Source organism: Canis aureus, chromosome 35 (genome assembly GCF_053574225.1).
Source record: "Canis aureus isolate CA01 chromosome 35, VMU_Caureus_v.1.0, whole genome shotgun sequence".
Lineage (NCBI taxonomy): Eukaryota > Metazoa > Chordata > Mammalia > Carnivora > Canidae > Canis > Canis aureus.
This window is the reverse complement of record NC_135645.1, coordinates 29,868,687-29,895,610: the sequence shown is the minus strand read 5'-3', so window position 1 is coordinate 29,895,610 and position 26,924 is coordinate 29,868,687. Positions and strand designations below refer to the sequence as shown.

Here is a 26,924-nt window from a genome sequence, read left to right as displayed (position 1 = left end):
ATATGCTTATATGGATAGATGGGAGAGTCTCTAGGTACATTTTTACCTATATTTAACAAAGCCAATTTGGCTTCTGTATTTAAGTGGTGTACACTTAAATATGCTTCTTAAACTGTGTCCAGGGGGTATGTGTCCCTGTGCCCTTGTTATTCAAAACCACAGACTAAACTTGGAGCATTTTAAAGATGGAGGAAAGGGCAATATTTTATGTCAAAATAAAAAACCACATATAAACCATATGCAATGAGGTAGGCTATTTTTTAATATAAAGCAAGAACTGTGCTTCAGAAGTTTGTTTTAGATCATATCCCAGTCTCTGGTCCATCGGGTCATGTTTTGTGCTGTGCCTGATAGGTTGAAAGGAAGGTTTGACGAGCACTGAACTACCATGTTAAAGATCACAGAGGCACCTGTGTTCACGGAAGTCTACATTTTGCAGAATATAGGTTAGAGATTGGCTGGTCTCTAACCCTGTCCGTACTGGAGTCTCTAAATATTCTTGTATCTACTCTCCGGCATTTCTCCTCCTCCAACTGGAGCGAAGGAGCGCTCAGCAGAGCACAGCCAAGGCAGCCCGAGGGAGGGAACACGGAAGGCCCGCTCTAAACGACGCACAGTGCCTTCTGTATTCTAAGGGGCGGGATTTTTCTGGAGGTGAAATTTAAAAGCCTTTTTTTTTTTTTTAAGATTTTATTTTTTTATTCATGAGAGACACAGAAAGAGGCAGAGACACAGGCAGAGGGAGAAGCAGGCTCCCTGCGGGGACTCGATCCCGGGACCCCCGGGTCACGACCTGGGCCACAGGCAGACGCTCTACCGCTGAGCCACCCAGGCGTCCCTGAAATTTAAATTCTTAATTATATTATATTAAACGCCGTCGTGTCGGGGGCATGAGTGCGTGGTAGTAAATTGTGAATCCAATTTTCTACAGGGCTCTTCGGGGTGCTGCGGCCGAGATTCGTCAAGTCACTGCTGCCGCGTGCCGCTGGCATCCTGGGCCTGTGCCAGCTGGGGTGCTGGAGGGAGGCCGCAGAGCCTCGGGGTGCAGAGACCCGGCCCGCCCCTGCTTCCTGCCCGTGCCCCAGCGGCCGCAGCACACCTCCCTGCCAGTGACACTTGCTCAGTAAGCACGCTTAATTCCTATTTGCAGTTTTTCCCACATTCCCAAAAGTCTGCGTTAAATCGCTGATTTAGGCATTATTTCTTTTAAAATCATTTCCTTAGTGGCATGGTTACTATCACAAACAACAGTGACAGATTTTTGCTTGCTTTCATTTTTTTCTCCAACTTGATCTCTTCCAGAAATCTCCAGAGCAATCATACTATCTCTCATCTCTCCCCCAAGAATTCTAGATGGCTTGGATAATCTTCTTTTGTGATTACTGGAAAGAAAATATTCAAATAATTAAAATTTGTCTCAACACTACAAGCCATGAGACCATGAGATCTTGTTTCAAACCCTGTTTCAATGTGTCCATATAAAATATTATTGAATGAAGTAATTAATTTGGACTTGCAATTAAAAAAAATTCTCTTGAGAGTTTCTGTGGGATTAGGAACCATTTTTTTCATTTCCTTCACAGATGCAGCATAAAAATGCACCAGAAAACTAAACCACTATACTTCTCACATCTGTTTTTCCTACTTTATATATCAAAAGTCTTAATTTTTTTCCCTTTTTTTCCTCTTCTTTGTGTAATGCTCTATAGGGCCTTGTGAAGCGAATATTTTCAGCTTTCTACCATTTCATAGGAAATAAATACCCACAAGAAGATTTTTAAAATAGTTTTAAAGCTTTTATTTTGAAGATTTTTAATCTTTCAGAAAAGTAGAAAGAGTTCAATAATAATTTCTCATATGCCCGTTGTTATGGCTAATTTTATGTGTCTACCTGGCTAGGCCAGAGTACCCAGATATTTAATCAGTGCTATTCTGGATTTTTCTGTGAAGGTGTATTTGGATGAGATTACCATTTAAAATCGCTGGACTTTGAGTAAAACAGATTGCCCTATAAAATGTGGATAAGCCTCATCTAATCAGTTGAAGGCCTAAATAGAATAAGAGACTGATCTCCCCTGAGCAGAAGAGAATTCTCTCAACGGACAGTCTTCACACCTGAACTCCAACAGGGGCTTTTCTCTGATTTTCAGCCCACTGACCCACTCTACAGATTTGGGACTTGCCAGCCTTCATAATCATGGAAACACATTTCTTAAACTATATATATTAATAATTATATAAATATATAAATATTTTACATATATAATTTAAAATAAATTTACTCACACACATACTCACATACATACACTACACACACACATACACACCTTATTGGTTCTACTTCTCTGGAAAACCTTGAAAAATACACCCATTATCGCTGTTAGCAATTGGCAGTTTCTCTATTTTCTTAATCTATTTTTGTTTGCAATTATTTAGAATAAACTCAGACATCATGACATTTCATCCTTAAGTAACCAATACACTACCATTGGTAATCTCTGAAAATAATATTTTCCCACAAAAGATAATACTATTATCACACTTAACAAATTTAATAATTCTTTATATCAGTTAATACTTACTCCATCTTGAAATCCTCCCAACGGTCCAAAAAATGTCTTGTTCAAACAAGAAGCCAATTAAGAACCAATCATTGTCTTGGGGGTGTGATTAGACATAATACTTTATAGGTGATGCTGTGTAGGTCATAATAAGAAGCACGTAATGTCGGCACTATTAGTGATGCGAACTTTAAACTCTGGTTCTGGAGGATCTGAAAGGAGCCTGACCTCTCCTTTGTAAAATTACATCTTTTTCTTTTTGTTACCTGCAAATAATCTTTGTGACAATATTTTGACATCCCATAAAAATATGTAACAACCTTTTATCTCATGATTTTATCATCCATTAATGATCCTTACATAAAATTACATCAAATATTTTATTAGAGTTGCAAAAAAAATGTTAGCAAAATATCCAATGATAATTTATTATAAGATTGCAGGAAAGCCAGTTCTATCTTCCATCTCCTAATTTGTTCAACTCTGAAACACACTAGATAGAATTTTGGGTTGTCATGATTGCAATCAGTAAAAGAAAGTAAAAGAATTGCTCGGGATAGACGAAAGCCTACTTTAGGATCTAGTTTGTGTAAGATGAGGGGAGTCTAAAAGACTAGTAATGCAAATATTGATCTTCAGAAGTCCCAGCCCCTATATCACTTTTAAAAATTAGTTGGGGTATATTATATGAAATATTCTGATAGAATGAGGAGCAGATAATGTATGAGTTATGCTCGGCAGTGCAAACCAAGGAGTTATTAGCTTGGAATTTCACACACACATCCCCCAGGTTTATTGAATTATTTTTATAAAGATCTAATCAAATAACTGTATATATAACCTGCTAATTTAACACCGTTGTTACCAATTGTCATGTATTTCCAAATGGTTTCGGCAATTCTTAACCTTTTTTCTTCCCATTTTTTTACATATTCACTTTGAATCATAGGTTCTTAGACTTTGAGTCTTACCTCTTTGGTATCTGATTTTCACCGTTCTTCCTACTACTGTATATCTTCTGCATATATCAATTTTCCTTCAACTTTACTAAGTCAGCAGCAAAGGAACATCCACTGAGGATAAATGGAAAAGATATTAAATTTAAGGGCTATGGGAATTTAGAAATTAACTTTCTGATAGGAACAAGAAGATGCTGAGACAATCCTGGAAAAAAGCCAGTTCTCTCTAAGTTTGTGGTCTGTTCTAGGAGATTGTAGACATTTAATTAAGATCCCCAAAGACTTTGAACACCGAATAGTTATTCAAACTCATTGTAAACCCTTTGAGGTTGACTCATTACTAATATTTTACATTTTAGGGTAAGTTTTTCCCACTGACACTAACCAACACAACCTTAATGTGGGTAAGTGGAATAGGAAGTTCAAGATCACTGAACTCTTGTAAAGTGACCTATTTATTGTTTTTACTTAATTCTTCAGACATGCTTTGTGGCTTTTTAAAGTTATGACTATTAGATTTTTAAGTTCTATTTTCCATCCAGTGGCCCTAATCTTCCTTGGAAAATCTTGAACAACAGGGACAGCTGTTAAAAGAATGAGCTCACCAATTAGTTTCATACTGGAATAATAAATAGTGTAACAAGTAACTCATCTTATTGTTTATTTCTTAAGGGATGGTGTGGAAAATGTCCACTCATGACTCAATTGCAATAAAATAAATAGGATTCGATCTGTATGCTTTGGTTGACAAATTTTCTAAGCGTAGAGCTGTGCCAAATTAAAATGAGAACCTGTCTTCACAAGCTTGGTTGTTATTTGTCAAAGTATTTATTCATCTTTTTAGTCTAAGAAAAAATCAACGATGAACAAATTATTCTCTTAAATCCAGGTGGTGTGCAACAGTTTTCTCCTTAAATTAACTCAGCATTTAGTCTGCATGGTAGTCCATCATGGGAAGTAGTACATGGAACAGTATCTACGGAGAGATGATAAGTTTCTGTAGGTTCTAAATAAGTATCTATACACTGACATCTACTTGTTCTATTTCAGTGATGGGGTTTACTCATTTTACCTACTCTGAGGTGACGCATTACTTTCTTTAAATGTAGATGTCTTTTTTTTTCCTTTATATTTCAATGTCTCCTTTTCCTTCCTTCACCCAAGAACTTTATTGGTCTGTTGTGAACTGAATGTTGGTGTCCTCTCAAAATTCATATATGAAGTCCCTACTCCTCCCCCTACCCCTATCCCCAGGGTGCTAGTAATAGGATGTAGGGCTTTTAGAAAACAATCAGGTTAGATGAGATCCCAAGGGCAGATCCCTCACAAATGAATTAGTGACCTTATAGGAGTCGCCAGAGAACTTGCCTCTCTCTGCTCCCTAACCTGTGAAGATACAGCAAGAAGACAGCTATATACACCAGGATGTAGGTTCTACTAGGCACTGGATCTTCAGTCACCATGATCTTGGACTTCTGAGCCTCTGGAATGATGAGAAATAAACAGATGTTTTTTAATCCACCCAGTCAAGGATAATTTGTTACAGCAGCCAGAACTAAAATCGTCTAAACTAAATAATTGCATGTCACATACAAAAATAAAAATATGTTTGAAAAATAATGCTGGTCAACTCCAACATTGCATATGAAACCATTTCACCTCATTTTACGTTTTTACTTCTTACTCAAAAGACAGTGTTCTGCAGTTCACAAACACATCTTTCTGGACAAGCTTAAAATTGAATGTCCATTGGAATTATTATGTGGTCCAACACAACTTTGCTTCTCATTTTTGCCTTCACAAAGCTTGTGAAGTGAAGACAAGCCCAAAGACAGTTCCTATGGGGATGCAAAATGCCGACATTCGTTTCTGTGTGACCACCACAGGCTAAATGGCATCTAACCTGGAGGTCCTCAAGAACACCCAAACTGGGATCCCTGGATGGCTCAGGGATTTAGCACCATGCCTTTGGCCCAGGGCATGATCCTGGAGTCCCGGGATCGAGTCCCATATTGGGCTCCCTGCATGGAGCCTGCTTCTCCCTCTGCCTGTGTCTCTGCCTCTCTTTCTCTCTCTGTGTTTCTCATGAATAAATAAATAAAATCTTTAAAAAAAAAAAAAAGAACACCCAAACTTTTTTTTTTAAGATTTTATTTATTTATTCATGAGAGACAGAGAGAAAGAGAGAAAGACAGAGACACAGGCAGAGGGAGAAGCTGGCTTCTCACAGGGAGCCCAATGTGGGACTCGATCCTGGGTCTCCAGGATCACGCCCTGGGCTAAAGGCAGCGCTAAACCACTGAGCCACCCAGGCTGCCCAAGAACACCTAAACACATAGGAATGCCTTCCTATGTATGTCACTTCAATCAGAAAAAAAATTGAGGAGGAAAGTGATATTAGGGGAATTAGTAAGTAAGGGAGAGGTTGGGGAAAAAAAGAAAAAGACAATAGGAAGCATTTATAGTGGCTTTCTGATTTTCTTTGAATGTTCTCTAACAAAGTTCTGGAATAAAAGACCATTATAACATGATGTACAACTGGTAAACTGCAAAAATGGAGAGTTTGACAGAGGCCATTATTAAAGTCATCAAACTGAACAAATCAAAACCAAGTAAAAATAAAATATTTTTATTGAATTTATTATTGTATTAAATGTATTATTAAATTTTAACAAATACTAGAGACACTAACTTCAAGCAGTTAAGTAATATTAACACATTAACTTGAGAAAATGTTTACCTCTGCCTATAATGCTTAATTATAGAATAATTCAGGGGCATTCATTTGCTTTAAGATATTTTCCAAAGCGGTTTATTATACTGTTCCGTTTTCCTCCTGTTTCTTACCAACAACCCCTGTGCAGTTAAAAATAAGTTTTAAAAATTGTCTGTGATAAAACTCTTGCCTTTCTTTATGAGTAGGTACATTATATTAAATATAAATGGCATCAAATAAACCTGCAAATTGCTAAGCCATGCATGAACTCCTGTGGGCTTCTGCCCTGGTCTTTTGGCGATTCTGAAGTTGAGAAACTATCTCTTTATGGTTAATTACTTGCCCTGACACAGAACTACAGGAGAAGGTAGGACTAGAGGTAAACCCAAGAGAAGATTCCAAATGGCACTCCTCAAAGCTTGTTAACCATATACAGTGCGGCAGAATGTATTTTCAAACAATGACCACAGCAGCATTTCTTGTTGGACAGAATATTTTCAGATCCTTATCATTCCCTCATCAGGAAAGAGAGTCTGTTTTTCCTCCACTTGTCACCGAGTGGAACTTTATGGGTGAAATATACCTCAAGTGACACTGTGTGACTTTGAGGCAGGGTTGTCAGGAAGGTGTGGCTTCTGCTTGGCTCTGTTTCAATCTCTCAGGACACTCACCCTGAGAACCTGACCACCACATAGAACTTTGTAGGTGTTCAACTGACAGCTCCTGCTAAAACCTTAGGTGACTGCCACACGGGTTGCTAGTTACACATATGACTCAATGACTCCAGCTGCCAGTTGCCCCTGTTGACGCTGGGATGGAGCAGAGACAAGCTGACTGCTGAGCCTTGCCCAGTGGAAAACTTGTCAGCAAAATCAACGTTGTCTTGTTTTTAAGCCACTGAGTGTTGTGGGTTTGTTACTGTTATGGACTGGACGTGGCCCCTCCCCCATCCATAATTTTAAGCTCTAACTCCTAATATGACTGTATTTGGAGGTAGGGCCTTTAAATAAATAATAATGGCTAAATGAGGTCCTACAAGTGGTACTTTAATTCAGTGGGACTGGGGTCCTTATAAGAAGATGGAGAGACACCAGGGCTCACTCTCTCTCTCTCCACTGACACACAAAGACTATGTGTAGACACAGTGAGAAAGTGACCTTCTCTATGCCAGGAGGAAAGGCTTCATGAGAAACTGACCTGCTGGCAACTTGGTCTTGACCTTCTAGCCTCAGAATTGTGAGAAAATAAATTTGCTGGTGTGTAAGCCACTTCCTCGGTGGTATTTTGTTATGGCAATCTGCGTAGATTTTGGAAGCATGAAGTAGAGTACTGCTATGAAAAATATCTAAAAATGGGACAGAAACACTGCCAGCTGGGACTGAAGGGGACCGAGAAAATAGGACAGAATGAAGCAAGGCTGTTGGAATTCAGGTGTTGTATAGGATGGGGCGCCACAGCTCTCCAACTTTGAACAGGCCTTCTCCCTCAAGAAAAGCTAACAATGACTCTGAAGGCAATTCAGACACCATGGAGGATGCCACTCCCACCTCACAGCCAGGGGGCAAGGATGTTTCAGGAAGGTTGCAGAGGGCAAGGCTACCCACAGAGCTGAGGGGGTGGGGCTCCCAGGTGGGACTGAGGAGGGACAACACTACCCTGGGCCTCAGAGGCAGAGCCTCCAGCCAGAGATTATTCTCAAGCTTTAAGACCTAGTAGAATTTTTCCCTCCTTGGGATCTGTCCTTCCTTTTGTATTTCCATTTTCTCCTTTGGGAACAGGAATGTCTATCCTCTGCCTGTCCTATCGTTGTACTTTGGAAGCACATAACTTGTCCAGTTTCACAGGTCCTCAGCTGGTGAGGAATTTTGAGTCTGGAAAAATCATAGCTCAAGTCTCACCCATACTCAATTTAGATGAAATTTAGATGAGACTTTGGAGCGGATGGTAGAATGGGTTATGATTTGGGAAGGGCTTCTGGCATGGGGTGAATTCTGCACAGGAGAAGGACAGGCGTTTGGGGGGCGAGAGGGTGGAATGTTAATGACTGAATTGTGTTCCTCTCCATTCACTTGTTGAGGCCCTAACCCCCCGTGGGACTATATTTGGAGATAGGGCATTTACAGGAGGTATTTCAGATTAAATGAGGTCATAAGGGTGGGACCCTAATCCAATATCCTTAGAAGAAGGTGTCCTTAGAAGAAGAAGAAAAAGAACATGCCCACACACAAGAAAGGCTCCAGGAGAACACAGAAGCAGCTCAGTGTTAAAATCTTCAAATATAATTGCATATTTGTCTATTTATCCTTTTATTTTTGCCAGTTTGGGGTTTCATGATTTGAAGCTCTGTCATTAAGAGCATACATATTCAGAATTCATGAATTTTCTGGATGAAAAGACCCCTTGACCATTATGCAATAGCTTTCTATATCCCTGAAAATAGTCCTTATCTGAGGTTTACTTATCCTGACATTAATATCATCACACCCATTTCCTTATGGTTAATGTTTACCTTGTTCATCTTTTTTCCATCATGTAACTTCTAACACAGCTATATTTTTATGTTTATAATGAGTTCCTTGTAGACAACATATAAATGGGTTTGCTTTTTCATCCTGATAATTATTTTTTTTAAGATTTTATTTATTGATTTTAGAGATCAAGAAAAAGCAAGCAGGGAGAAGAGCAGAGAGGGAAGGAGAAAGAATCTCAAGTGGGGACTCTGAGCTCAGCTCCATCTCATGACCCTGCGATCATGACCTGAGCTGAAACCAAAAGTTGGTGCTTGACCAGGCCCACTGAGCCTCCCTGGTGCCCACACACACACACAAAACTCTATCTTTAATTAGGGTGCTTATACTATTTACACATAGTACAGATTTCTTGCGTATTGTTCCGAATGTTGGCTTTGCAAGCAAGTATAACAAATAGGAAATTAATTGTAAAGTAAATTTATACAAATAGAATCTCACTTCTATCTGTTGAGTAGTTGGGAATTCTGACCAAGATAGTTTTGAAGGCAAAAAAAAAAAAAAAAATTGGGGGATCCCTGGGTGGTTCAGTCGTTGAGCATCTGCCTTCGGCCCAGGGCGTGATCATGGAGCCCCGGGATCGAGTCCCACTTCGGGCTCCCTGCATGGAGCCTGCTTCTCCTTCTGCCTGTGTCTCTGCCTCTCTCTGTGTCTCTCAGGAATAAATAAATAAAATCTTAAAAAAAAATATTCTGACACCAAAATTATCTTCAAGCTATAGATGATCTTGCATTGATTGATTATTAGCTTTTGGTCAAGTGCTTTTGTTTTGAGTGATCTAAACTAAGCGTCTTAGCACATGCCCAGTGGACTTTCATTTCCATAATTTCATATCTGTAATGATATGGGTCACTGTTTATCACTCATGTTACCGGTACCACAGTGCAGTGCAACTGCAGAGCTGATTCTGTCGCCGTCTGCTAGTTCTTCCATGATCATACACCTTTGAAACTTTGAGTTTTGCTAAAATAAAAAATCAAAGGAAAGGAACTGTTTTCTCATAAACTTTGCACTTTGCTTCTCTCCAGAGGTATGTATTGACTTTGCCACCTTATCAGTCGAGGCTTCCATCCTAATACCTAGAATATGAAAATAATAATATCATTAATATTAATATTAATTATTAATATCATAATAATATTTTCTCCAAAAGAATTTAGAAAATATGGTCACATTCTCTTACACCATACACAAAGATAAACTCAAAATGGATGAAAGATCTAAATGTGAGACAAGATTCCATCAAAATCCTAGAGAAGAACACAGGCAACACCCTTTTTGAACTCGGCCACAGTAACTTCTTGCAAGATACATCCACGAAGGCAAAAGAAACAAAAGCAAAAATGAACTATTGGGACTTCATCAAGATAAGAAGCTTTTGCACAGCAAAGGATACAGTCAACAAAACTAAAAGACAACCTACAGAATGGGAGAAGATATTTGCAAATGACCTATCAGATAAAGGGCTAGTTTCCAAGATCTATAAAGAACTTATTAAACTCAACACCAAAGAAACAAACAATCGAATCATGAAATGGGCAAAAGACATGAAGAAATCTCACAGAGGAAGACATAGACATGGCCAACACGCACATGAGAAAATGCTCTGCATCACTTGCCATCAGGGAAATACAAATCAAAACCACAATGAGATACCACCTCACACCAGTGAGCATGGGGAACATTAACAAGGCAGGAAACAACAAATGTTGGAGAGGATGTGGAGAAAAGGGAACCCTCTTGCACTGTTGGTGGGAATGTGAACTGGTGCAGTCGCTCCGGAAAACTGTGTGGAGGTTCCTCAAAGAGTTAAAAATAGACCTGCCCTATGACCCAGCAATTGCACTGCTGGGGATTTACCCCAAAGATACAGATGCAGTGAAACGCCGGGACACCTGCACCCCGATGTTTCTAGCAGCAATGGCCACAATAGCCAAACTGTGGAAGGAGCCTCGGTGTCCATCGAAAGATGATGGATAGAGAAGCTGTGGTCTGTGTATACAGTGGGATATTACTCAGCCCTTAGAAACGACAAATACCCACCATTTGCTTCGATGTGGATGGAACTGGAGGGTATTATGTTGAGTGAAATAAGTCAATTGGAAAAAGACACATTATATGGTCTCATTCATTTGGGGAATATAAAAATTAGTGAAAGGGAATAAAGGGAAAGGAGAGAAAATGAGTGAAAATATCGGTGAGGGTGACAAAACATGAGACACCTAACTCTGGGAAATGAACAAGGGGTAGTGGAAGGGGAGGTGGGCAGGCGGTTGGGGTGACTGAGTGATGGGCATTGAGGGGGGCACTTGGCAGGATGAGCACTGGGTGTTATGCTAAATGTTGGCAAATTGAACTCCAATTTAAAAAATTTAAAAAAAAAGAAAAGAAAATATGGTCACAAGAGAAAAAGTGATATTTCCAAAGATTTCCCTTATGTCTGTGTCTCTGGATGCAAATCTTTCCTTTTTATTGCTCCCTCTCCTGAAAAGGCATCCATAGTATAGATAAGACAGTCTTCTCTCTTCTCTTTTGCTTAGTACATTTAACTGATGAAAAGCAGAATGCTGATATTATCCAGAGACAGCCAAATTGCCCTTAAGGGAAGGTGTCTGAATCACTTGCTGGGCTATAAAAGGGATTGCTAAAAATTCAAATGATAACAAACTGTTGTAACAAAAACCATCATTTTTAAGGATTCTATCTCATTTTTCAACTTGGTGTTAGCTAGAAAAGAACAAGTAGAAGGAAATAATGCATGGAAAATAACAGAAGTTCACTTGCCTTTAATTGAATGAATGTGACTCAAATTTGAACTCCTGGTGTGCCCTGAAAAATTCCCTTATTTAGTTATATATTAAAAATGGAGAACTTCAGTGGAAGATTTCAGTATACCAAATCATAAGCTAACTCCACAGAGAATACCATAAATACTGATTTTTCTCAAACTGTATAAAAGAAAAAAAGATAAAATTCTGTTATAGCTATCAGAAATTTCTTTGGGACAATTATGAGTCTAGAGAAATCATATCAACTCTATATAATCTAGTTATGTCTACTAAGTCTGTATTTTACATTGAATATGTTCTGCTATATAACAATAAAGAGAAATATTATAAAGTTGAGAAGTAAAACCTTCACTACTTTAGAAACTTAATCTTGTTTCCTTAATCTCTAAAATTAAATAACCTGGGATCCCTGGGTGGCTCAGCGGTTTGGCGCCTGCCTTTGGCCCAGGGCTCCATCCTGGAGTCCTGGGATCGAGTCCCCTGTCGGGCTCCCAGCATGGAGCCTGCTTCTCCCTCCTCCTGTGTCTCTGCCTCTCTCTCTCTATGTCTATCATAAATAAATAAATAAATCTTTAAAAAAAATAAATTAAATTAAATTAAATTAAATAACCTAACCTTAAAAATGTAGATGGCAAATCGCTTACACAAGAGAAACCAACAGTTTACCACAGTTAACCACAGTTAACCAACTGAGCCACCCAGGCACCCCACACAGATCCACATTAAAAAAAAAAAAATCAGCTTGCATAAAAAGCTGAACCTAAATTTACAGAAGAGCTGAAAAAAATGTTAACATTTAGAGATCATTTTAAATGGATCTGAATCTAGAGCTCTTAATTTACATAATTAATTATAGAGTTTTTAACACATCTAAGCTGCTACTTTTTTAAGATTTTATTTATCTATTTGAGAGAGAGAGCACAAGCAAGGGGAGGGGGAGAGGGAGAGGGAGAGGGAGAAGCAGACTCCCCACTGAGTACGGAGCCCAACTTGAGCCAAAGGCAGATGCTGCACCCACTGAGCCACCTGGGAGCCCCTATGACGCAGCATGTTTATTTGAACTTTAAAAAAAAATAGCATTTGAAATATGAAGAGACAGTAGAGATTACCTAGTGTAATTATATTCCTTTTAGAATGGAGAAGATTTGGGTTAAGAAAAGATGAAACACTTGCCCCAAATCTCCCTGCTAGTTAGTTTGCCACAGGGGAATTAGAACTCACATCTAATGACTTAGAATAGTAACAATACTAAGTTAGAACAGGAAATTACATCACAGTTAGAAAATCTTTACTTCCAAGTAAATATCATTTTACCTAACGCTCTTTCTACCACATCCACTATTTTTGTCCTTCGATTTGGTTTCTACTGTTCATTCTATGTACCTGTATGATTTTGCTTGGGAATAACAAACTATCTCACTTTCCTTTTACTTAGTGTAGAACAGCTCATCTTCTAAAAATGAAAGCCATTCTTCTATCTTAAGCAAGACGATTTCTTCCATGGCGACTAGTAGCATTCAGATTTACTGACCCTGACAAATGAGAAGAGTAAGTTTTTAAGTGAATATTCTACCACTGAAATGTTTCTTGACTAACAAATGATTTCCTCTGCTCGTTTGGCCTACGCTGAAGTTCAACCACTCATCTGTATGAAATCCCTCAATGTGTATAGTTACTTTTTTCCCTTAAGTACTTATCATTGGGTATGAAATGATCTTAGAAATGTTTTCTAACATACTACAATGGCAGAAAATAGAAGGCTAAATCACTTTATTCTATTTTATGAATTGTTCGCTATTCTGCTTTCTTAAGCATCTTCTTCTAAGCTTCTATTATGTAAAATGTTGACAGTCATATCTTGAGAGAAAATAGAATTGAAATTGTAATGAATGTCTCTAATGGAGATCAGGGTATAAAAAAAGAAATGTGTTATTTTTGAATAACAGGTAGAATGTGGTGACACTCAAACCCATCATTTTAATATTTGAGGGGAACTACCAAAGAGAGATAGATATGCTGAAAATAGAAAAAAGAGCACATTATTCAGAAGCACAATATTAAATTGTTTTATACATTTGTTTCTATCTATAAGGTGCCACAATATTGGACTATATCCTCAAATCTGATCGATCTGCAAATAAATTTGAGTTTATGTATATAAGCATAAAATGTGGATATAAAGAAAACTCCCAGGGCATCTGGGTGGCTTGGTCAGTTAAGTGTCTGCCTTGGGCTGGGATCATCCCCGTGTCAGTCTCACCTCTCACTCTTCTTCTGCCCATCCCCTGCCATGCTCTCTCTCTCTCTCTCTCTGTCTCTCTCTATCTCTCCCTTTCTCTTTCTTTCAAGTAAACAAATAAAAAAAAACACTTAAAAAAAAAACACTCCCTATATTGGACTTATATTTATGTTTGTCTATGTTTATTTACTTCCTCTTCACATTAAAACTGTGATCTTTGAAGTTTCTGTATTAATAAGATAAGCAGAATAATTTAATTCCATATCTCAGGTATGATTTATTTCTCTTCCCTTTTGGGGAAATGAGCTAATTCCCATGGATTATCCAGCATTATATATGGTTTCATTATCTTTGTTTATTCAGATAGCATTCAGTTGCCAACTTGATGGTGACTGTAAGACACAAGCTAACAAAAAAAGAGTTTTTCATTTTGATACCAAGAAGTCATTAGGATTAACAAGTTAATGTTTATCAAATTACCCTAAACACTCAAGTGCTTGTTTTTGCATTAGTACAAAGGATTATCTGGTAAACCAGATTAATAGCAGTGAACAGTGTGATAAAACAAGAATCATCTGCTTTAAGGAATTAAGTAATTATATATAATTAATGGAAAGGAATAATAATTAGTGAATACATAATACTTATACAATAATCAGTTAACACTTAGAAAATAATTAACTTTCCTAATGACCATTTTCAACAAAATTAATGTATTTTGCATGAGTAACTAGTGACAAGTAAAATACTAATAGCTCCTCATTACAGCACCGCCAGAGGGGGTAGAAAGAATATGGTGAGAGCAAACCTTCATGTTTTTCATTAGTATACTCATGGTTCTTTTCCTGAAAAGTAACAACCAGATCCTAATATTGTGCTTCTTAATCTCCATTCAAAGAATAACAATGGTTCCCCACTACTTACAAGATTAAACCTCAGTACTACAGCCTGACACTTAATCTGATTAAAATCCAACCCAGGTTCTTCCCCAAATTTTACTTCACTCTTCTATTTCTGCTTTTTAAATAGTTCTTGAATGTATAAAATGACTACCCTTATTTTCTTGAAGTTAAGAATTTGGATAATTGATGGCAAGGTGATCAAAATTCAAAGTACTTTAGCTTGCCAGATATTATAATGATCTTTCAAATGATGCTGAACTTCCTCATTAAGATCAGTATTCAGAAAAATAATAACCAGTCATCACCAGAAAAAGAACTAAGTCCTGCTTAACGAAATAATGAAATAAAACTTCCATTGGGACTACACCTGCTTCCAAATGCTCTGCAGTTATTGTCAACTCTTCTAGGACATGGTATATGCTGTAGGAATTTCCCTTATTTTTCCATCCTTGACTTTTGAACATTTGCCTCGGTATCTAATCAGTTGGGCGGCCCAAGATTTGCCCATCTTAGACACCTACCTGCTGTTCTTGGCAAAATATCCACTGGGAGTCTTTTTGAAACATGAAGCTGAACTACAGGGGGAAAAAAGATACACAAGAGACTAACTTAGCCCACAATATTGTTTAAAGGCTAGCAGGAGCATGACGGAAGGAGATCACATTAAGAAGAGACGGAAACAAAAAAATAAGAAGAGACAGGTCTTCTGAGAAGGCAAAAAAGACACAAAGACATAGGGAATTCAACATCATGTGGCCTTATCCGAGAGATGTGTAAAGATTATTTAGTCTGGACACCTTATTTTGGGAACAAGGACCAAAGATACGGAGTGGTTGATACAGTAATCTCCAGTCAGTAAGTGCGATATAATTTAAAAATGAGTCTTCTGATTGATAGCTGGTGTACAATTTTTCTGCTCATCTATGCTCTAGATCAGGGAGTGCACCCAAAGTGGAGTGCACCTACCTTAGAAGATGAATAAGCCAAACCACTGTACCGGGTATAGAAAATGTTAGCATTTCTGATTATATTGACTTTTTACATTTCAGAGAGAAAAAGAGATATGTAATTATGCTTTCCAAGATTTTAATGTACAGATTGACACTAGTCGCCACATTAGGGTGATATATATGTAGATGTTCATGTCACCTACAGTGCGCAGCCCTGAGAAAAGAGTGAGACATCTACAATTAGGAAAAAATGGGATACAAGTTCGTTTACTTATGCATTTGCTTTCATCTATTGATACATATCATAGTCTATATTTACATTGCCCCAGAAAGTGAATTTATAGATTACATTTCCCAGTTCTTTTTCTGTTTTTTTTTTTAAGACTTTAAAAATTTATTTATTATGAGACACACAGAGATTGACAGAGACACAGGCAGAGGAAGAAGCAGTTTCCCTGCGGTGAGCCTGATGAGGGACTCAACCCAGTACCCAAAGGTGGATGCTCAACCACTGAGCCACCCAGTTTCCCAACATTCTTCAGTTTTAATCAACAAGTGAATTTACAAATTGCATTATCTAGTTTCAATGAAATGAAACCTGCATAAAAAGGGGAAGTGGCTAAAATTAAATTGTTGCTAATCCTAATAGGACAGCTTTACTGGCTGCATTACAAAATAAAATCAATGAAAGTCTAATCAGATCTGATACAATATCAGCAAAAATATTAAAATCATCAAGAAAGTGACCAAAAGTATGAATATATATATATATATATATATATACACACACACACATTGTCAGTAATGGCAACTCTCACTCTAAATGTATATTTTGTGTTGAGGTATCAGTTAATGAAAATTATATTTGTATAATGAACAAGTAAATAAATAAATGGCCAGTGTATAACCAAAAATATTTTGAGACCGCTGCTCAAAGGGACCAGATATCAAATAACAATAGATGAGCCCAAAACTGGAGACACCCCATTTGTCCATCAGCAGAAGAGTGGATGAGCAGGCTGTGGTCTGTTGACACCAGGGCAGGACGCTGCAACGGAAAGGAGGGGGTCATGGAGATAACCAACAGCTCGAATGAATCCTCAAAGCACGTGCTGAGAGCAAGAAGCGAGACCAAACAAGAGAAAAGGGACGTACCAAGGGATTTCATTAGTATGCAGCTCAAGTTGAAACTCTACAGTGAGTGCCAAAAATTAAAACAATGTCCCCAGGGATGGAAGACAAATGACATGGGGCGCGCGGACCTCCCGGGATGCGGAGAGTGTCCCTCCCGGTTTGGGAGCCCGGGCACCTCCCGTGTGCGCACGAACCAGGTGACACGTGCGTCCCACCTGAGCACGCGGCACTTACGACGTCCGTCCCTCCCCGGGCCCCGCGGCCGCCTCCCTGAAGGAAACGCCGAGCTCGCTCTCGTTCGGGTCCTGGTGTCTCCACTGTGCGCCGCGGGGCCCCTCCCTCCTGCTGGACCCCCTCCCCCCCCGCAGGGCCCTCCCCCCGCAGGGCCCCCATCCTCCCCGGTAGGGACCCCCCTCCCCTCCTCCCTGCAGGGCACCCCTCCCCCCGCAGGGCACCCCTCCTCCCGCAAGGCCCCCTCCTCCCCCAGGCCCTCCCCCCCCCGCAGGGCCCCCTCCTCCCCAGGGCCCCCCTCCCCCCGCAGGGCCCCCTCCTCCCCCCAGGGCCCCATCCCTCCCACAGGGCCCCCCTCCTCCCCACAGGGCCCCCCTCCTCCCCGCAGGGCCCTCCCCCTTCCCCCCTCCCCCCCCCCCCCCCCCCCGGCCGGCGCTGTCCAAGGCGGGGGCTGCTGAGCAAAGGAGAGGCGCCCCTCTCGTGCAAGCCGTTTGCTCTCCCCTGAACTCCCGAGCAGTTCTCCTGTCAGCCCTGGAGGAGGCTTCTCCTTGTTCCTGGACCAGCAGTGGATAAAACGTTCCAAGTCCCCGCAGGCCTCGGGCTTCAAACCCGTGGGTTCGGAACCAGCTGCGGGCGGATCCGCGCTCCCCGCGGGCTCCTGGGCGGCCCAGGCAGCTCCCCCGGGCCTGGGGCTGGGCGCTCGGCGACCTACGCACCCGCACGCGCTCGGCCAAGGCCCACCCCGAGGCTGAGAGCGCGGCCGGCAGCAGGGCCCCGCGCCCGGGGGCAGCCTCATCCCCACTCGTGGGACCAACAGGCCGAGACTCCCGGGGCCCCTGCTCCGCTCCGCCTCGCGACCCGCGTTGGGCGCCTCGCCCTGTGCCCGCCCGGCCCAGGCCGCCAGGCCCTGCTGCCCCCTCTGCAGGGCGGCGGGCTGGGTCGCTGGAATTGCTCAGCGCCACACCTCCGGGGGCTGGGGTGGCAGAAACCTCTTTTAAACCCACTAGAAACTTCCTCCCAGAGCACACCAAAACGCTTTTAGGATGTGACAACTGAATTCAACAGCTCCTTGTAGAATTCCGTTTTATGAGCCTGCTGAACCGTCGAAGGAGCTTCTTTTTCCTTCCACTTACTGTTTTACTGCCAGCCTCACCCTAGCCTGTCAGTTGTTTCCTGCTAACTGCCTCATAAGGCATCCCCTTAAAAAAGCAAAAACCTGTGGGGGGGAAGCCAGCAGTTATATTTGTTCTATTTACAGCAATAAAACTGAACTCTAAACTTCGGGAGGGTTTCTCTGGACTCACAACCCAGGAGCTAGCATTTGAAGTTCACAAGCCTCTGACAAGTCCTGGTCTCCGTACTCCAGGCATTTCACAGCTAAGCCTGCAGATCATGGTTGTAATAAGCCCTGAAATTTTAACTTTATGAAACAATACCTCCCAGCTCCTTCACAAATGCAATACACTCAAATTTAATGTGTGTGATTTCAAGGAAGAAAGGTATGAAATTGGAAACTAGTCTCTTGATAAGACATTTAGATGTTAGCACTTTAACATAGAATAATTTTTTTTCTGAAAACTTCCATTCTCACCACATCTTCTAACTAATTTAAATAAGAAAACAATTATTTTAATAATTAAGTTACCTAATTTAATTAGGAGAGATAATCTTTATTTCACAGAATGGTACTTTTACTAGACCTGCTGGAGGGAGATCCATGTAACCTCAGGTGACAGCCAAGCCCACAGCATCCTCCTAAGGAAAGTGGCCAGAACTGGTTCTTTCTTGAATATTATGCTTTCAAATGTATAGTGAGTGACATCAACCTCAGTCCTTTGATCACAACTGATTGCAAAAATAATCAGGGCACGAGTCAAAGACAACTACAGTGGAGCAGGTCAAAAGTGAGGCCAACCATCTCTGAAAAGCTTTGGCCGGAAACTCTACTCAAGGAACTTGCCCCATATTGAAAGATGATAAAACAAGCCAATCAAAGATTCATTTTTAGAAATGTTAAATGAAAAGATATCTCATATTCCTATTAGATCCTTGGTGATAGTGTCACAGTTTCAGTTCTCCAAAGGGGGTAGTACTCACTTAGAAGAACTTTCAACCCAGTATTTCTATAAAAGCTTAATTAGTTCCCTTAGCCAAAGGTAATTCCTATGTGCCTCTCTCCCTCAGTATTAAAGAATCTGACTAAATAACAAACACCAGCGCTGGGAATAATGCATTTGTTTTTATGTGCATGACAGAGTAAGTCAATAAAACAAAGCCTCATCATTGACATCATAGATCATATTTCTTACTTGCAGCTTTCCTCACCACTGGGAACATGTTTAAAGGGAATATAATTTGGAGGAACAAAAGGAATTAATTTAGCCAAGCAGTTGACTGTGAAAATTGTATTATTGAGAGAAGAATACTAATTGCAAATAAATAGGTGGACTGGTTCATTGTACTAAATTCCCACTTTCCTCAGGCCGTGCCTCGGTTAAAAGTAGAGCTTCTGTTTTAAAATAAAAAGTTGGCAAATACCAAGTATATAATGAAAATTCTCCCCAGTTTATACTGCAAACCAACTTCAATCATCACTGACTTTCCACTGACAAAAGCGGCCAACCAAAAATAAGGTCAGCACAAATGTTACCCAACCAAAAATTTTTAAAAACACCAAATTATAGCTAAACATATAAAAAATTCTTACACTACAGTTTGGATCTTATCAATACTTCAGGTGGGTGGTAATTAGATATAGAGGGGTCTTTATTTTAGCATGGTTAATCATTATTCCTCCCATAATTTTGCCTTCTCAATAATATAAACCCTGATGCAGTTTGCACAAATTTTGCATATTTTCCATAATATATACATTCTTATTTATAATGCAAATCTAATTATAGTCGGTCATAAAAAGGTAAATGATATTTTGCTACTCATAATTGGTTTTAGGAGCAACAAAGCTATTATCACTCAATTTCTGCTAAGGGCACTCTATCTTCATATGTGCCAGGTACCAGTGAAACTAAGCATTTTTCCACGTTTTAGTCCATTTTTTTTAAGATATTATTTACCGAAGAGAAATGGGGAGAGAGAGTACACATGAGGGCAGGGAGGGGCAGAGAGAGAGGGAGAAACAGGCCTCTGCTGAGCAGAGAGCCCCATGACATGACCTGGGGCTCCATCCCAAGACCCCGTGATCACAACCTGAGCCGAAGGCAGACACTTAACTGAGCCCTCCAGGTGCCCTTCCATGTTTTAGTCTTATCTTTCTGAATTTAACCTTCCTTTTTTTTCCCAATAATTTGAAGGCATTAATGTGCTTCACTACTCCAACCTTCATATTCCATCTTCTATAAACCTCTTTTTTTTTTACTTCTCTTGAACGATGACCCCCAACCAGATTTCTTTGGTGACTTCCCTCCCCCCTTTTCTAGTGACTTCCTTGTCCATATCCAATCACTGTCCTACTTTGTCTTCCATTTTCTTTGATCTTATTTTAACCCTAGCCCAGAAATTTTGTGCACATGTTTGTTAAGTTTTGGTTTAGAGAGTTTGAATTGGTTTTTTGAGGATGGTCTAGTCAAATAACTAATTGAACTAATTAGTCTTAGGCGGCAGAGAGGAGCCAAATTTTTTAAAAGATTTTATTTATTTATTTATTTATTTATTTATTCATGAGAGACACAGAGAGAGAGGCAGAGACACAGGCAGAGACACAGGCAGGCTTCCCTCAAGGAGCCTGATGCGGGACTTAATCCTGGGACTCTGGGATCATGACCTGAGTCAAAGGCAGACGCTCAACCACTGAGCCACTCAGGTTCCCCAAGGAGCCAAATGTATCAGAAGAGAGCCAAGTAGCAAAAGACCAGGATCAAAATCTTAGTTTCTGAAAAAAATATTGAGTTTAAATAGCTCTCAGTTTTACTTGAGATTAACAACATAAATTAAACTATTTGAAGGCATCTGCCTAGAATCTGGCATAATAGTAGATTGTAAATTCGAAAGCAAGTTTATAGAAAGTTGGCCCACTTTCTCAAAATGGCAGGGTAAGTGTAGTTTGGATAGTGGGTATAATTATTCTTCATCTACCCACCAATTGTTATCAGAGGACAATTTAATTCAATCAGACTTATCAAACATTTACTGGTGTTCTAAGAGTGTTGGTCATCCATGCTAGATACTATTAAAGATGGAATAATTTCAATATAAAAAAAAGTTCCTCCCTGTGCAAAAGGAGACAAAAGAAAGCCTGCAACTTGATACTAGATACTAAGCATTCCAGCGACTTTGCAAATTTAAATTAAACCATCCTTTCATGAAGAAGCATTGGATTTTAAACCTAGGTAATGAAAGTTATTCTAAATATGAATAATACTGGGAGCTCCTTGTACTTTCTAGTGGTGAGAGATACAAAGAGAAGTTTAACTTCAAAGTCCACAGAGGGCAATGGAGGTACCCATTAGTCCTTGTTCTCCACACAAATCGTCCACAGAAGAGGGTGTCTTTTGAAACTCTAAGGCCATGAAGAAGATAAAACTAAACTTAAAGAGTTTGCCTCTGCAATTCAGAGTTCAAGATGCATCAGAATTTCATTATTCAAATGCACCCTTTCAGTAACATCAGATGAGATTCGATCTTTGGCTCAGAAGCTCAGGCTAGGGTGACGGAGAATCTGGAGGATCTCTCCTAGGTCTGATAACAGTGATGTATGTGATTTGATTGGTTGGTTCATATTCATGATTTATCAAACACTCTCTAGGTCAGTAGTTCTAGAATTCATAGAACCTTAGAGCAGAAAGGAACCATACGAAATCACTCTCAAATAAATGACTCAGTGATGGGTGTTTAAAAAAAAAGACAACCAGCCCAAAATTGAGTCTCTTATGCTAAGCCTCATGTCAGCAAAACAATACTTAATACCTAACATAATTGCAGATTCACCCTCTCCCAGGTATGTAACCTTTAACCAGTCAGTTTAGAATTACTAGGTCAGCACAGTGGGGTAATCCACTCAGTGGACCTCCTCTGTCCCCAATAGGAAGATGACTGTGAAACAATCCTCTCTTTCCTACAAATTTTCTTGACTCCTTCTGTCCATAAAAGCCTTTCATTTTGTACAGCTCTTCAGAACTCCTTTCTGTTAGATGGAATAGTGTCCAATTCATGAATCATTGAATAAAATCTATAAGATCTTTAAAATCTCGTTGTATTTGTCTTTTAACATGGGAAGGTGAATCCTGTGGTAGTTAGGGGAGAGAGAGCATTAAGACCAATTTTTCTGCCTTTTGGAGCACTGTTTCATTCTACTAACACAAATACAGAGAAAAAAAGCTTTAGTCCACTGGTTAGTTTCATTTTTCTTCTATCTTTTAGTTCTTAAAACCTTTTGCACTCTAACCCTGCTTTCCATAAATCTCTAGGCTCTGCTGAGGTGATTCTTCAACATTTTCCGCTGTAATTGCTATTTATTTAAGCAAAAGAATAATTCTAATGGACTCTTTTTTTGGCTTGCATCTCATAAGAAAATGCGAAATCTCACCCCTAAGCTATTCTTTCAAATAATAAATACTTTATTTTTATTTGAACTAAAATTACATTTTGTAAGCATGTTCCAAATTACTGTTCTAGAAAACTCAAAATGCTATATGAGGCCAAAAGGAAATACTTTTCTTTTTGCTATAAGAGTTCTTATCTAAAAGAGCAAGGGATCCAACTAATTCAATACCATTTTACACCAACTCAATTCTAAATAGTCTGAAAATATGCTCATAATTTTAAGCAGAGTGCATAACTCTCCTTAATCAATCAATCATTTTATGTGCTGGCAAGAACTCATTCAAATGGAGTTGAGTGAAAAACAAAACAAAACAAAAGACCCAACATGCAAGAAAAAGAAAGGAAACACAACAATGTGAAGTCTAAGGTTGGTGTAAGAGGTTTTTATTCATACAAAAGAAAAAGGTGAATATGGATTTCAGGAGCCAAAAATCATCAAGGTAAGTTTTGATGACAGAGGAGGGGTGGACTGACAAGAAATAAGAAAGAGATACCAGAATTTTTCTAAGACTCTAATTCTCTCTTTGACATGTGTACGTTTGTCTGTAGGTCCACTTAATGTTGTCATGTCCATGACGGAGTAAGAAATCAACCGGGAGCAAGATATACCAAAAACACTTCTCCTTAGCCAAAGTTTAGGAAAGAAATTTATAGGATCTGGAAATTGAGGGGAGGAATGCACAAATGGAATGGTAGCTGGATGAAAAGAGGCCCAGCCGGGCTTTTTGATCATGTCCAGTAATGACTAGTCACGGCTGGGCCTGCAAAGTTTCCAGCCCTGCTGGGGAACCATCTGAGCATTGAACTAAATGACCCTCCATGATTCTCAAATACTCTAGTAGATCAATCGCATTTTAACATTTGCACAGCTGGTTATTTGGTTAAATGTGGGCAATTCCCCAAGTCCTCATTCGATTTTGGAATGTATCTGTTCACTTAGAGCACGCTGTAATGTGCTGCGTCCGCTCATGTATCTGTACCCGGGGAATTAGCTCAGCAATCCTGTGCTCCCACAAACCAAACATCCCTCCTGGAGAGACGGTAGAGGGCTTTCTGAATTCATTGGTTATAGCCCTAAATGCACACTATCCAATAATGGCTATTTTAAAACAAAGAAGTTATTAAGATTAGCTAAAGAATCAAAAGCTAAAAAGAAAGAAGAAAAGAAAAGAAAGAAAAGAAAAAATAAAAGAAGAAAAGAAAAGAAAGAAAAGAAAAGAAAAGAAAAGAAAAGAAAAGAAAAGAAAAGAAAAGAAAAAAGGCCCAGTGGCAAAATTAATCCCCAGATGATTTATGATCGATCTACAATCTATCGATGTTGCTAAATTTCAGTACAATTAAAAAGCAACTCCCTCGAACAATGGGTCACAAAATACCAGAAAAATTGCCCATGGACTCTAAAAATTTAGCAGGCAAGATTTTGAGATTCATGACTAGTAACTGCTGATTATGGCATTTTAAGTTTACCACTGAACTTTTACGTCTTTTTATCATAAAAATGTATATTCTTCATACCTATTATATGGAGATTTTTCTCCTACCATCAAGGAGGGAAGCAGAGACAATCTGTTCTTCCTCTCTTGGAAGGGAAAAGAGGTGAGCTTATTGGATGAATGTGATCCCGGCAGCCTTCCATTGCTACTCCCAACAGGCTTTGCTGCTGCCCTGTACCAGCCAGGCCCCCCTGAGCCCACTTCTCAGATTCTTTCCCATAAAGCAACACTTATGGTTGCAGAGTCTTCTTCCTCAGTGACTTTAGCTTTAGGACTTCTGCTTGGAGAAAAACACTTAGATATTTCATTTGTCCAATTACTTCTCAAGAGAAACCTGCCCAGATGATGTTTCTACCCAACCCCTCTTGGTGTCTCCCTCTATAAAGGAGAATGATCGAAACATCTATCTCAGAAGGTTTTGTGAGAAATAAAAGTGCAAATGCATGTAAAGTCTCTGCTACTGGACCTGGCAGTTAGAACACGTGGTGTGGATGTTAGCTCTCATGGTCAAGCATCCTACTACAAGGCAAAAAGGCACTTTCAAAAATCTTAAAAAGAATTTGTAGCTTAATATGTAAGTTGGAAAGAGGGGAAATAATAGTAAAAGAGGACACAGAAAAATACCAAAGGCAAAAGACACTTTAATTCACTTCAGTTTAATTCATGGAGCTACATCTGCTTTGAGCTTAACCTAGATGCAAAAAAGGATGTCAGTTGAATTGTTCTTCATTCCATTCATTTTGTGGATTTTTTTTCCTTTACAGAACATTCCATCTACTTCAAACAGAGGCTGTAGAAACATCCATTTCTGAACATAATGGAGATTGTGAATGCTATGATATTTTTATTTATGTCTTGGGCATTTAAAATAGCATGTGCGGGGAAGGAGTGGGATGTTCTAGGTAGTCAAGAGTGGGCTCTCAGTAGTGAAAAATCTTACAGGTTCAACAAAGCTATACCCACAATATATCCAAAACACAATCTGAAATACATAGGAATATGTGCATCCATGAAACTTTTGTATTTTTAGATGCTTCAGAGTTCATTTCTCTTAAAAGTGAATGAGAATGAGCACCTATATGGTTGCATGAGTTATGAAATTAAGAAAAATGAAAGTCAAAAAAGCCCTTTTTAGAATCACTCAGCATTGTCATTTACCCCCATGTGATAGATTTAATTATTTTTGTCCTTATACATTTCTAAGAAGTGCTCAAAAATAAAGTTTGGTTTCTTTTGCCAAGAACTGAGAAGGTTCAGAAAGCAGGGAAGCAGGAACTGACCTCAAAGGGTTAATGAGGGTAGAAGCAGTGGAAGGGAGACTGGGTGAGGTAGTTGGTGCAGCTGGGGATTGTTAATAGCAATCAAGGGCCACTATAAACAAATCAGCAGGAAATAGAGAGACTCTACATTTTCCTGGCTTGGTAGCAGGAGCCAGCTGGACAGAGGGAATTTGGCTTAAAACTCTCATAAGGAAACTTGGCCTTTTTCTTTTTCAACCATTCCAGCATGGTAGGTCACTGAAGGAAACGAACTGAACCTGCTTACATGATAACAGATTAAATGACTATCACAAAATATAAAATCCACAACAGATGATGACTAATGTAACACAACAGCATAGGAACAATTTCACAGCTAGGGAAAAGTGGGTACAGTTTTAAGAGTAGCCAGGGAAACTCAAACAAAGAAAAGAGAGAAAAGAAGAAAAAGTTATTAATTTATAATATATATATTATAAATATATTTATATATAAATTATATAATATATATATTATATTTATATATATAAATATATATATATATATAAATTATATTCCCCAGAGTTTAAAAAAAGAAATCATTTGTTTGATAGCATCCAAACCAACAGAACTGGTCACCATGATCAAGTCTGCTTGAAAACATCCCATAGGCAGTCCTTAGGCAGCTGCTATTGAGGATCAAAGGAAAAAACAATCTGGAAAAAAGAGAGCCTGAAAGGCTTTCTCTCTCAAAAAAAATAAATAAAATAAGAATAAAAATAAAGGAATGATCACAATTGAGAAAAAGAAGCAAATGTTTTCTTCCAAGACCTTCCTGTCTGGAAACTGTCTGTGCAAACCTCCATCATCTCTGCCAAAATTTCAAATGTTTACTACACCCAGACCCAACTCCAACAAATCTCCATTGTTGTTGCTACTGGTGCTTTGTGGTCCTTGGCCTAGCATTGGCTTTCCTGCTCCGTGGCTCCCTTTGTTTCTACCCACAGGGTGCACACTTCACTGTCCAGGGGACAGACAGGACGCCAAGGGATTCTCCAACCATGCATCAGCAAGGCGAATTCACTCTCTCCTGACTTCCTTTCTCTGTGTCAATTGTCTGCTCTATAAAGCTGACTTTCTCAGTCTGTCTAGCCAGAGCGTTGACTTCGGAACTCAGATCAAGTAGAGACCCTACATTTACCATGACTTGGTGTTTTCTTCTTTTGGCTATGACAAACTGGATGCTAAAAAGTTGCTATGAAATCACTATTGCTATCAATTGGGCAGCTGAATCCTAAGGGGTACCCTGAAGATGTCTAACCCCATGGAGGTGAGTTAACACAGCCAGAAAAGGCTGACCGCACCTGCTATTAGGCCTGCGTCCAAGCGATGGCCTCCATGCACAGCAATGTGCTTGGTAGTTAAGAGGCCCACTCAGGGCAGAGTCTCCATCCTATCACCTAGCAGCTATACCTACGGTAACCAGGAAAGGTACACACCTCGTTGAGATCCAGTTTTCTCATTTGCAAAATGGAGAAAATAGTATCCAAAGCACAGTGTTGCTGGAGGATCTAGCATCTGAATGTGTGCAAAGTCCATACCATGGCGCCAGGCACAAAGAACAG

The 26,924-nt window shown here is 39.5% G+C and overlaps 1 long non-coding RNA gene across 3 annotated transcripts in view; it reads right to left on the bottom strand.

The window, feature by feature from the left end:
* Positions 1 to 241: 241 nt before the first annotated feature.
* LOC144305409 (uncharacterized) overlaps positions 242 to 26,924 on the bottom strand; it is a 29,637-nt gene continuing 2,954 nt past the window's right edge. Inside the window, exons 1-6 of one of the 3 annotated variants that reach the window (XR_013372448.1) lie at positions 12,663 to 12,767; positions 11,549 to 11,712; positions 9,637 to 9,843; positions 4,907 to 5,003; positions 3,533 to 3,634; positions 242 to 1,382 (exon numbers count right to left, since the gene is read on the bottom strand). This is a non-coding gene — a long non-coding RNA (uncharacterized LOC144305409). Of the gene's footprint in view, positions 1,383 to 3,532; positions 3,635 to 4,906; positions 5,004 to 9,636; positions 9,844 to 11,548; positions 11,713 to 12,662; positions 12,768 to 12,936; positions 13,086 to 26,924 lie in introns of those variants that run through there. The other 2 variants (XR_013372447.1, XR_013372446.1) reach the window with 2 other exon arrangements.